The sequence below is a fragment of the Bos grunniens genome, chromosome 4, assembly GCF_055505025.1.
Source record: "Bos grunniens cultivar Pamir isolate PY7600 chromosome 4, Bosgru_T2T1.0, whole genome shotgun sequence".
In the NCBI taxonomy this organism is placed as follows: Eukaryota; Metazoa; Chordata; class Mammalia; order Artiodactyla; family Bovidae; genus Bos; species Bos grunniens.
Window position 1 is genome coordinate 44,402,451 of NC_141168.1, and position 11,096 is coordinate 44,413,546.

Here is an 11,096-nt window from a genome sequence, read left to right on the forward strand (position 1 = left end):
AACAATGGAGGCGAGTTGACATCAAATATCAAGACTTATTTATTGGAAACCTCAGAAATTAAGATAGAAAGTCATTGACATGGAGGTAGATAGGCCATAAGAACACAACTGAGCATCTGGGAAGCTTGATTTATGAGTGAAGGAGGGGAAACTTGAGAAAAAGTAATCAGGGAATTGATTATCCACATTGGAAAAGTACAACAATTGATACAGGAGTGAACACACAGGTGGTGTGGATGGTGGCAAGTGGTGGAAGCTGTGGAGACCCCACATTCACCTGTGCCTCCACCACTGTGTCCCAGGTGGGAACTCACCTCCACCCTGGGCTGGGCTCCTTCAGGGCATCCTGGCCACTTGCCCAGTGTTTGTTTACAAGACCTCAATGAGTAATTGCAAATGGACAGGTGACTCAACTCAGGACAAATAGATTTTGAAACAAGAGGAAGTTTGCTGAGTCATTGAGGCGTTCACTTTCTGCTAAAGCTGAACTACATCCGCTCCTGCAATGCGCTGGTAGAGGGGGCATGGAATCCTGTCTGATGCTGCCAGTCTTTGGCCACCAGAAAGGCTGGCCTTGGGGCAGAACCGACATCTTTTTTTTGATGGAGTAAAAGACAAAAATATTTGGTTTGTAGCATCAGAACTTAATCTGTAGATCAATGATGCCTAGTGGAACATAAATTGCTGTATACATAATCTTGAATTTTCTAGTAGCCTCATTTAAAAAAGAAACAAGAGACATAAATTTTAATACTATGTTCTAATATATTCATATAATATAATGCTGCTGCTGCTGCTGCTAAGTCGCTTCAGTCGTGTCTGACTCTGTGCAACCCCATAGACAGCAGCCCACTAGTCTCCTCTGTCCCTGGGATTCTCCAGGCAAGAATACTGGAGTGGGTTGCCATTTCCTTCTCCAATGCATGAAAGTGAAAAGTGAAAGTGAAGTCGCTGTCATGCCCGACTCCTAGCGACCCCATGAACTGCAGCCCACCAGGCTCCTCTGTCTATGGGATTTTCCAGGTAAGAGTACTGGAGTGGGGTGCCATTGCCTTCTCCGATTAATATATTAATTAATATAATATATAATATATTTAATATATTAATTATATAATTAAATTATATTATATATTAATTATATAATTAAATATATAATACATTTATTATTATATTAATATTATTATCATATTATAATTTCAGCAGAAGATTGGTATTAAAAATATTGAAAAGGTCACTTTTGTAGTACCAGATTGTGAAATCTGTCATGCAACTTACAGCTCTGTGTAGCCTACCTCACCTCTGATTCCTGTTATGACAACAAAATGCCAATATGCAGCTAAGTCTCCTCAGCTGGTTGCTGCTGCTGCTAAGTCGCTTCAGTTTTGTATGACTCTGTGTGACCACATAGATGGCAGCCCACCAGGCTCCCCCCGTCCCTGGGATTCTCCAGGCAAGAACACTGGAGTGGGTTGCCATTTCCTTCTCCAACGCATGAAAGTGAAAAGTGAAAGTCAAGTCACTCAGTTGTGTCCGACTCTAAGCGACCTCATGGACTGCAGCCTACCAGGCTCCTCCATCCATGGGATTTTCTAGGCAAGAGTACCGGGGTGGGATGCCATTGCCTTCTCCGAAGTCTCCTTAGCCAGTAGGCACCATAAGTAAAAAGACAAATTACAGAATGAGATGAAATATTTTCAGCATTTGTAACTGCAAAGATTTCTTTTACATCAATAAGAAAACAAAGAACTCAGTGAAATAAAGATGCAGCGAACAGATATAAATACCTCTTCAAATACACACGTCCTATAAAATAAGACAGTATGTTCAACCTCAGTGGTAAGTAGAGAAATGTTAAGTAAGACGATATTGAAGAACTTCTCTGGGTGGCTCCAGATTCCTGCTTTAGGGGGCATGGGTTCTATCCCTGGCCAGGGAACTGAGATCCCACACGTATGTGGCATGGCCAGGGAAAAAAAAAAAAAAGAAGATGATAGCGAGATACATCTTTGCTACTGTATGCTGCTGCTGCTGCTGTCGCTTCAGTTGTGTCCGACTCTGTGTGACCCCTTAGACGGCAGCTCACCAGGCTCCCTCATCCCTGGGATTCTCCAGGCAAGTATAGGGAATGTTAAAACATTTCCATGGTTTGCATGTGGGAAGACGTTTTGAGGAAGAAGAGTTATCGAGTGCCAGCCTTCCATCCTTGCTGGTGATGCTAAGGTTGTACCTTCCCATCTCCCAAACAGCTAGGTTCTGGCCTAGTATGCAGCTTCTGCTGATGAAATGCCCCAGCCACGATGCCAAGGGGCAGGGCTAGTGTGGACCCCTCCTTGGGGCCACTGCCACTTCCTAAGGGTAGTGTCTGTAAGAAATCCAGGAGAAATAACCCCTCTCCATCTGTGCACCTACATGACTTATCAATGCATTTACTGATATAGTCACAACCACCACCCACGATGCAAACAATCTGGCATTTATTTTGTTTATCTCTGTATCTTTTGAGCCTAGCCAAGGACAGTTCATGTGGTCAGCTGCTCGGAATAGTTTCTAACGAATGAATAAGAACTGAATGAATGAGAAAAATGTGTGAATGGTGGATATAAGCCCAAGGAATCTTTATTTTATATTGATTCTATTTGGGTAATTTTAAAAATCCTTTTCTCATTGTACCTGGAAGTGATGGCATTTCTTTAAGTTCTGGCGTCTTCAACAGCTTTGAGGTTCAGGTGTGTGGCAATGTAAGGACCCTAAAGCAGGAAATCAAGTATAGGATCTTTGCTCTCCAAGGCACCCTGCCCTTGGCTATTTCTCACTGAGTTCTTTGTAGACAGTACCTGTACAGCTGTGGTAGCAGCAGGTCAGTCTTCTGTACAGCTGCATGGCTCAAAGGATACTTCATTTCTCTTCTGTGTCCTTCAGTAAAAACTGGAATAGTTATATTTATACAGAAACCCCTTCTTGCTCATTTTAAATGAAAGTAATCCTGTTTAGTGGTCTTTCCTGGTGGCTCAAATGGTAAAAAATCCTCCTGCAATGCAGGAGACCTGGATTCGATCCCTGAGTCTAGAAGATCCCCCGGAGAAGGGAATGGCAACCCACTCTACTGTTCTTGCCTGGAGAATTCCATGGACAGATGAGCTTGACTAGAGTCCATGGGGTGACAAAGAGCTGGCCACAACTGAGAGACTAACACTTTCACTTTCAATTCTGTTTAGCAATTTGCACTATAAGCTGGGGTGGATGTACCCGTAAAGACAAATGTCAGTTTATTTCAAGTCTGAAGGTGTTATTTCTTCACACTAGACAAACCTTTTCTTGTGGAACCACTGGAAAGTGAGCCTCTAAACAGCAATCACAGTGAATCCCCTAAATCTGAGGATGTCGAGAACAGTCCTGCCATCGTCAGCAATGGCAGGGAGTACGAATTTATTACATTTTCCTTTGTCTGTGCTCCATATTTTAACTGAATGTCTGCTCTGAGAAGTATGCTGTGAATGTTAACAAGAAGGGCTGACAGCCCTGGAAAGAGTTGACCCAGCAGTTCCTCCTGTTTCCTGCGGGCCTCCTCTTTCCTCCTCTGCTTTGATGTGGGTTTTGGCATCCAGAGCTAAAGCTAGAATGATTTGGAAATGGTGAGACCAAAAGCAAGTGGAAGAATTTGCATTCTGGGTTTATCTTAAATGAAAGAACTTCTCATCTAGCAAAAAATTCTGTAGGTGTTTCTATTTTCTTAAAATAGTTTCAACAGATACAAAACAATGTCACTTGCATTTTAATTTCCATGCTGAGAAGGAACAGCCACAGTGATACCCATTTCTGTGTTGGGGAGCATTTTATCTGTATTGATCTCTGAACAAGATGGGGCCTGTGTAGTCAGTTGGTGCATAATAAGAATAATGCTGGTGATGGTGAGAAGACAAGGCTGCTGCTGATGTTAGTGACATTCAGAGACACAAGCCAACTCTTATACATGTGTTAAGTCACCAAATCCTATAACCTACAAGACCTGTGCTGTTCCTGGTTTCATAGAAGATGGACAGAAGCTCAGAGAGATTCAGTAACTCACTTCACATTTTACAACTCATAAAAGGCCCCAAAATTCCAACCAAGTCATACAATTAAATCTGGTTGACTAAGATTCTGTTGCACGTTTATAAAAGACACAGGTATTCTGTCCTTGAATTAATATTGGCCTTTCCATTTCTGAGATGTTACTTCCAAAAGTGTATTTGTTGTCATCCTTTTATTTATCAGATTCACAATTATTGACTACCTACAACGTAGCTAGCGCTATAACAAACCTTTAGCCTTTCTGCTTTTAAATGTGCTCATTCAGATGTTCATCAATTATCCTTTCAAATATGCTTATTCAAGATTGTTTTCTTTTCTCAGTGAATGCAGCTTAGTCTAAACTTGTGAAGTTTTTGAGATTGTCCCACACTGAATTTATCCAACTTTTGTACTTTTTCTAAACTATCATTTTGCACAGCCCTGGGCAAAATAATATTCAATGCTTCTTTCTCCCTTAAGTTATAAAGCATAAAATATCTTCCCTGCACCCATAGCTCCAAATAATTTCTTGTTGAATTATAGCCTGCATAATCTTGAGGACATGTAAATATTAAAAAGCTGACAATTTTGAAATTAAAATGACTGGAATCTGTATTTGTTCCAGGTATCTGTTCAAGTCCTTCATACAGAAAGGCTTTGAAGGGCAGATATTTGATAAGGAGCTTTCTTTTGCTCAACTTCTTTCCTGAGAGTTGAGTGAGAACCTCTGTATTAACCAAGCATGTCCCCCTCTTTCTACGAGGAGTTCTCTGGTAAACAAAAGCGCATGTGATCAGGATGACAAAATGGATTTCTCCTCATGTGATGCATGAAATCTTTGGAGTGTGGGGATTTGCACTGAGCCTTTGGACATTAGGGTGTAGCCTCTGTGGTCTGAAAGATGCTCAGGTGCTGATCTATATCCATGTTGGTGACCCCCAAATGGCCCCACTGTCTCAGGAACCCCTCCCCTCCCTGTCCTCTCCCTAGTGAAGCCCCGCTCTTCTTATTACCATGTAAACAGGTTGTAACTCTGCTTTGATGACACTCAGCAAAGATATGGGAAGGAAGTTCTAACAGGGATGCCAAGATCAGACCCCATTCCTTTCAACTTCACAGTGTTCTCATAGGGAACAGGTACAAGTTCAGCATCTACCTGCTTTCAGAGGTAAGAGGAACAATTATCTCTTCCTTTGAAGAAACACCTGGGGTCCTTCTCCCCCAACTCAACAGTTAGGACCCTGAGAACTTGAGGTCCAGGCAAAGAAGGCATTTTCCCTGCTTGGTTTGATTTTTTTCCGCTCAGATCTGCTCTCAGTCCCATCTCCTGCCCTGGAATCTCCTGGTGTGACTCACAATGTGAACATCTCACCCCTTCAGAGGAAGACCTCTCTCCACCCACAGGGGGCATGTTTTTGCTTCAGATTTGGAAGTGTGTTAGCACCAGACATATTCATGGGATTCTGTATGTTTCCCAGTCTAGGCTGTTCCAGATGCAAGTTAGCAAAGGCACATTCCCAGCTGGTCCTGAAAAACCCCTCTGATCTGATGTGCTTTATTTATCTTCCCATTGTCCTATCACTGCCCCCCATCACTATACACACATTCACACTCAGACCCATGGCTGCTGTTATGGACTGAATGTTTATTCCCTACAATTCAAAAGCCCCAATTCCCAGTGGGATAATGTTTGGAAGTGTGACCTCTGGAAGGCAATTAGGTTTAGATAAATGAGGTCATGAGGGTAGGTTATGGGATTAGTGCCCTCCTTAAGCTGGCTTAGAACCCAACAATCAAATAACTAAGATCATGGCATCTGGTCCCATCATTTCATGGCAAATAGAAGGGGGAAAAGTGGAAGCAGTGACAGATTTTATTTTCTTGGGTTCCAAAATCACTGTGGATGGTGACTGTAGCCATGAAATTAAAAGACACTTGCTCATTGGAAGGAAAGCCATGACAAACCTAGACAGTGTATTAAAAAGCAGAGATATCACTATGCCAACAAAGATCCATATAGTCAAAGCTATGGCTTTTCTGGTAGTCATGTACATACGTAAGAGTTGGACCATAAAGAAGGCTGAGTGCCAAAGAATTAATGCTTTTGAATTGTGGGGCTGGAGAAGACTCTTGAGAGTCCCTTGGACAGCAAGGAGATCAAGCCAGTCAATCCTAAAGGAAATCAGTTCTGAATATTCATTGGAAGGACTGCTGAAGCTAAAGCTCTAACACTTTAGCCACCTGATGCAAAGAGCTGACTCACTGGAAAAGACCCTGATGCTGGGAAAGATGGAGTGCAAAAGGGAATGAGGGTGTCAGAGGATGAGATGTTTAGATAGCATCACCGACTCAGTGGACATGAATTTGAACTGTCTTTGGGAGATGGTGAAGGACAGGGAAGCCTCATGTGCTGCAGGCCTGTGGGGTCACAAAAAGTCCGACACGACTGAGAGACTGAGCAACAAGTCAGGTGGTTCTTTCTGTCTCTCCTTCCCCCTCTCTTTCCCTCCCTCTACCCAATGTGAGGACACAGCCAGCAGGCTGCTGTCTGTAAGCAGCTGTTTAAGCCTCGTCATCAGTGGTACTTTGTTATGGCAGCCTGAGCTGATTGAGATAACTCCATCTTAGGAGATATACTCTTCTGGGACTTTTCAGTTTAAAAATGTGTTGAGAAAGGCAACCATTTCTGATGAGAAACAAACTGCAGAGATACAGCCAGGAAGTCACTATTTAACCCCACATATCTTAGAGGCTCTCTGTCCTATCTAGTTCTATTTCTAGACTTTTCAGAAATTTGTGGGTCTATTCACATGTAAATGGCAACCTGTTTAAATGATCATCTTTTCATTATGTTTTGCTACCTGATAAAGCTGGTAACTCTTTAGATATCTTGCTTGTTTTCAGAGTTCTCCCCATTCTGGCTTTATTTTTTGAAATGAATTTTAAGGTGAAATTCTTGCTTTTTGTTATTAAGACTGTGTAATTACCATTAAGTTGGGTAGAACTGTCCTTTTTATGAGGACTTCCCTGGTGGCTCAGATGGTATAGCGTCTGTCTACAATGTGGGAGACCCAGGTTTGATCCCTGGGTTGGGAAGATCCCCTGGAGAAGGAAATGGCAATCCACTCCAGTACTATTGCCTGGAAAATCCTATGGACAGAGGAACTATTTCAGAACACCACACGTCTTTTCATTGCAGTAACTGTACTTTTGGATCAGTAGGCTTCACACATTTCTTTTTAATACCTAGGTATTTCATCTTTTTAATGACTTTTAAATGGATCATTCTTTCTCACGAATATATCACTTGCATTCTTTGGAGTGAAAGTGCGCGAATGGCACTAGTGGTAAAGAACCCACCTACCAATGCAGGAAACATAAGAGACACAGGTTTGATCCCTGGGTTGGGAAGATTCCCTGGAAGAGGAGATGGCAACCCACTCCAGTATTCTTTCCTGGAAAATCCCAGGGACAGAAGAACCTGGCAGGTTATAGTCCCGAGGGTTGCCAAGAGTTGGACATGACTGAAGCAATTTAGCACGCAGTTGAAAACTGAAGCTGTCTCATAGCCCGTGTACTTCTACATTGTTGAGGAGAGTATTTGGCTCAGACGGTAAAGCGTCTGTCTGCAAAGCAGGAGACCTGGGTTTGATCCCTGAGTTGTGAAGATCCCCTAGAGAAGGAAAGGGCAACCCACTCTAGTATTCTTGCCTGGAAAATCCCATGGACCACGGAGCCTGGTAGGCTATGGTCCATGAGGTCCCAAAGAGTTGGACATGACTGAGCCACTTCACTTTCACTTTCCAGTTTATTTTATTAACAAACATTTTTAAAGGTTTACCATATCTTGGATACTGTTCTCACTAATTAAAAAAGCATTGAGACACTTCAGCTTAATGGCACCCTGTGAGATCATTACTACGATTTCCCTTTTTATGAAGGGGACACCACTGAGTTGTAGCCACTCGGTCAGTGTTACACCCTGGGGAGCTTCAAGCTGAGACCAGGATCGAGGCTTCAGTCTATGCCTGTGATCACGGTGCAGTCAAGTTGTCCAATTTAAAGTAAAATTACATTGAAAATAATTTTTTTCTGTTGTACAGAAAGAATGAATGTGAAACTTTATGTGCTAGTATTTAAATGTTGATGAAACTTAGAGAACACTGAGCTTTGTCTAGTTTAAACACCAGAGGGTCCAGTAAGCACCAGACCCAGCAGGTCACAGACACTGCAGTGCAGATTACAGCAGCCCAGATGGCAGACTATCTGTCCACTGAGTCAGCTGAAACCTACAACTGTTAATCAGTGTCAAGGAATAACCTATTTCAAGTAATCATGTGATAAAAAAAAACATAGAAAGTCTGAAATGAAAAGTCTTACTGTTTCTCTAAACAATTTTCCAAATATGATTTATTCAGGGATACCAATTTTTGTTATTGTGCTGCACAGAAAAACTGACTTCATTAACGGCTGATGATATGGGACTCCCTTGATCACACTTCTGATTTTGCCCTTTAGTTACTTTATTCTATTTATTTATATTTAACAGGGGAAGGGCTGAAGGCAAAGTAAGGCAAGTCTATTTTTGTTTAGTCTACCTTGGACCCCAGGCAACAACACTTCACCACTTTCCACTCCCGGTCTTACCTCCTCTCATACCCACCCCCTCTCCTGAAGGGAGTGGGTTCAGCATCTGCAAAGAAGTAGCCTTAGCAGAAAGAGTATTACATAGTTTAAACAAAGGGTGGAGGTAAGAGAATTGAGGTTGAAAAGACTGGCTGACTTGCAGTGGCTCCCAACTCACAGGCCACTGGGGAGGACCTAAGGCAATCTGTTTATCATTACGTGATACTCCCTTCCAGGCTTGTTGTGACAATGCCTGACATTGCTTACGATCTTCTATGTATGAAGAACATGCACAGTCCGAATTTTATGCTTTGTTTTCTCATGCTTCAGTAAGCTTTGGCAGAAATAAGTCACTGTGGAAACCATGCAGTTTACATCCTTGTACAAAAATATTCTTTGAGATTTCTAAAATCTTTAAGTACATTATTAAATTAGGTGATAATGCTTTGTATCTCTTTTTTGTCTATTTTTGGTATGTTTTCCTCAGTGATACTTTGTCTCTTTGTCAATGGCTTTAAATTTTAGTTTTTCCCTATGTCTGCCTAAGATAAAGGCGTTATTATCCTCATTCTGAATTGTGGAAGGGGTGGCCAGAGAAGTGAAATAATGAGCTCCTGGTCACAGAGTTTGCAAGAATCCATAGATGTTTAAGTCCAAGTATGTGCACTTCTTACTCTCTTATGTTCACTCAGTGTGATTATCGTCCCCAAATTTTAAAACCAGAGCCCACTTATACATGCTGTGAAATCTTGTATAGCCATGATTTCAGTTTTGCAGAGGAGCAAAACTTACCAAACCAAAATGTGTTTCTTTGGCATGAGGATTGACTTAAGTTGATTATTTTAAGAAACAGAAGACATAGGAAGTCTTTCTTTTTACCTATCCCTTAGCTGCGTGAAGAATTTAGAAAAAGGCCTGGCTCCTGGAACAGTGCTATCATCTGAGATACTTGCAAAGAATATGGGTGAGGTGTGGTGGGGGAGACTTGCTGAGCCTGGAGATCAGAGTCCATTTCTCTCTCATTGTCTCTGTGCAACTCAGCACACATTTGTTTACCAAATGTTGGGTTTTTTTCATCTCCATGCCAATTGCCTTTTTCCCCTTTGAAGTCCCAAACCACTACCCCAACATCTTCTTTTTTCATTAGAAGAACCTGGTATTTTAAAGTGAGAACTTTGGCCATTTTGGCAAGTTACTTTGTTTTCCTGGGTCTCTCCCACTTATACATGACATTAAAATTTGTTTGACTTTTTCCCCCCTGTTGATCTGACTCATGTCAATTTAATTCTTAGACCAGTCAGAAGAACTTAAAAGTGTAAAGGAAAGCTTCCTCCCTGAACTAACCTTTTCTATTGCCATGTCCAATACCAGCTAGTACATTTTCCATCTTCAATGCTGGAGTGTTCATCTCTAGAAGTTTTATTTGTGTCTTTTTACATATTTTCCATGTCTGTACTTACCATACTCATCTTTCTTCTAGTCTTTCAAATATGTGGAATACAGTTATAATAACAGTTTTAATTTCCTTTTCTGCTATTTTATCATCTGTCATTCCTGGGCTGGTTTCATCATTACAGATTATGTTACTTCTTTACATCCCAGTTATTTTTTTATTAGATGCCAAACACTGTGAATTTTACGTAATGGGGTACTGGGTATGTTTTGCTGTTATATTGGTTTTGAGCATTGTTCTGGAATGTAGTAAATTATTGAAAAGGATTTGGTTCTCTCAGATTTTACTTCGAAGATTTGTTATGTAGACCCAGACACAGGCGTGGGACTAATTCTGGACCACTAAGGATGATTTTGGGTGCTGTGACCAATATCCTGTGGATGGTAAGATTTTCCACACTGGTTCAGATCAGATCAGATCAGTCGCTCAGTCGTGTCCGACTCTTTGCGACCCCATGAATCACAGCACGCCAGGCCTCCCTGTCCCTCACCAACTCCCGGAGTTCACTCAAACCCACGTCCATTGAGTCGGTGATGCCATCCAGACATCTCATCCTCTGTTGTCCCCTTCTCCTCCTGCCCCCAATCCCTCCCAGCATCAGAGTCTTTTCCAATGAGTCAACTCTTCCCATGAGGTGGTCAAAGTACTGGAGTTTCAGCTTTAGCATCATTCTTTCCAAAGAAATCCCAGGGCTGATATCCTTCAGAATGGACTGGTTGGATCTCCTTGCAGTCCAAGGGACTCTCAAGAGTCTTCTCCAACACCACAGTTCAAAAGCATCAATTCTTCAGTGCTCAGCCTTCTTCACAGTCCAACTCTCACATCCATACATGACCACTGGAAAAACCATAGCCTTGAGTAGACGAACCTTTGTTGGCAAAGTAATGTCTCTGCTTTTTCATATGCCATCTAGGTTGGTCATAACTTTCCTTTCAAGGAGTAAGCGTCTTTTAATTTCATGGCTGCA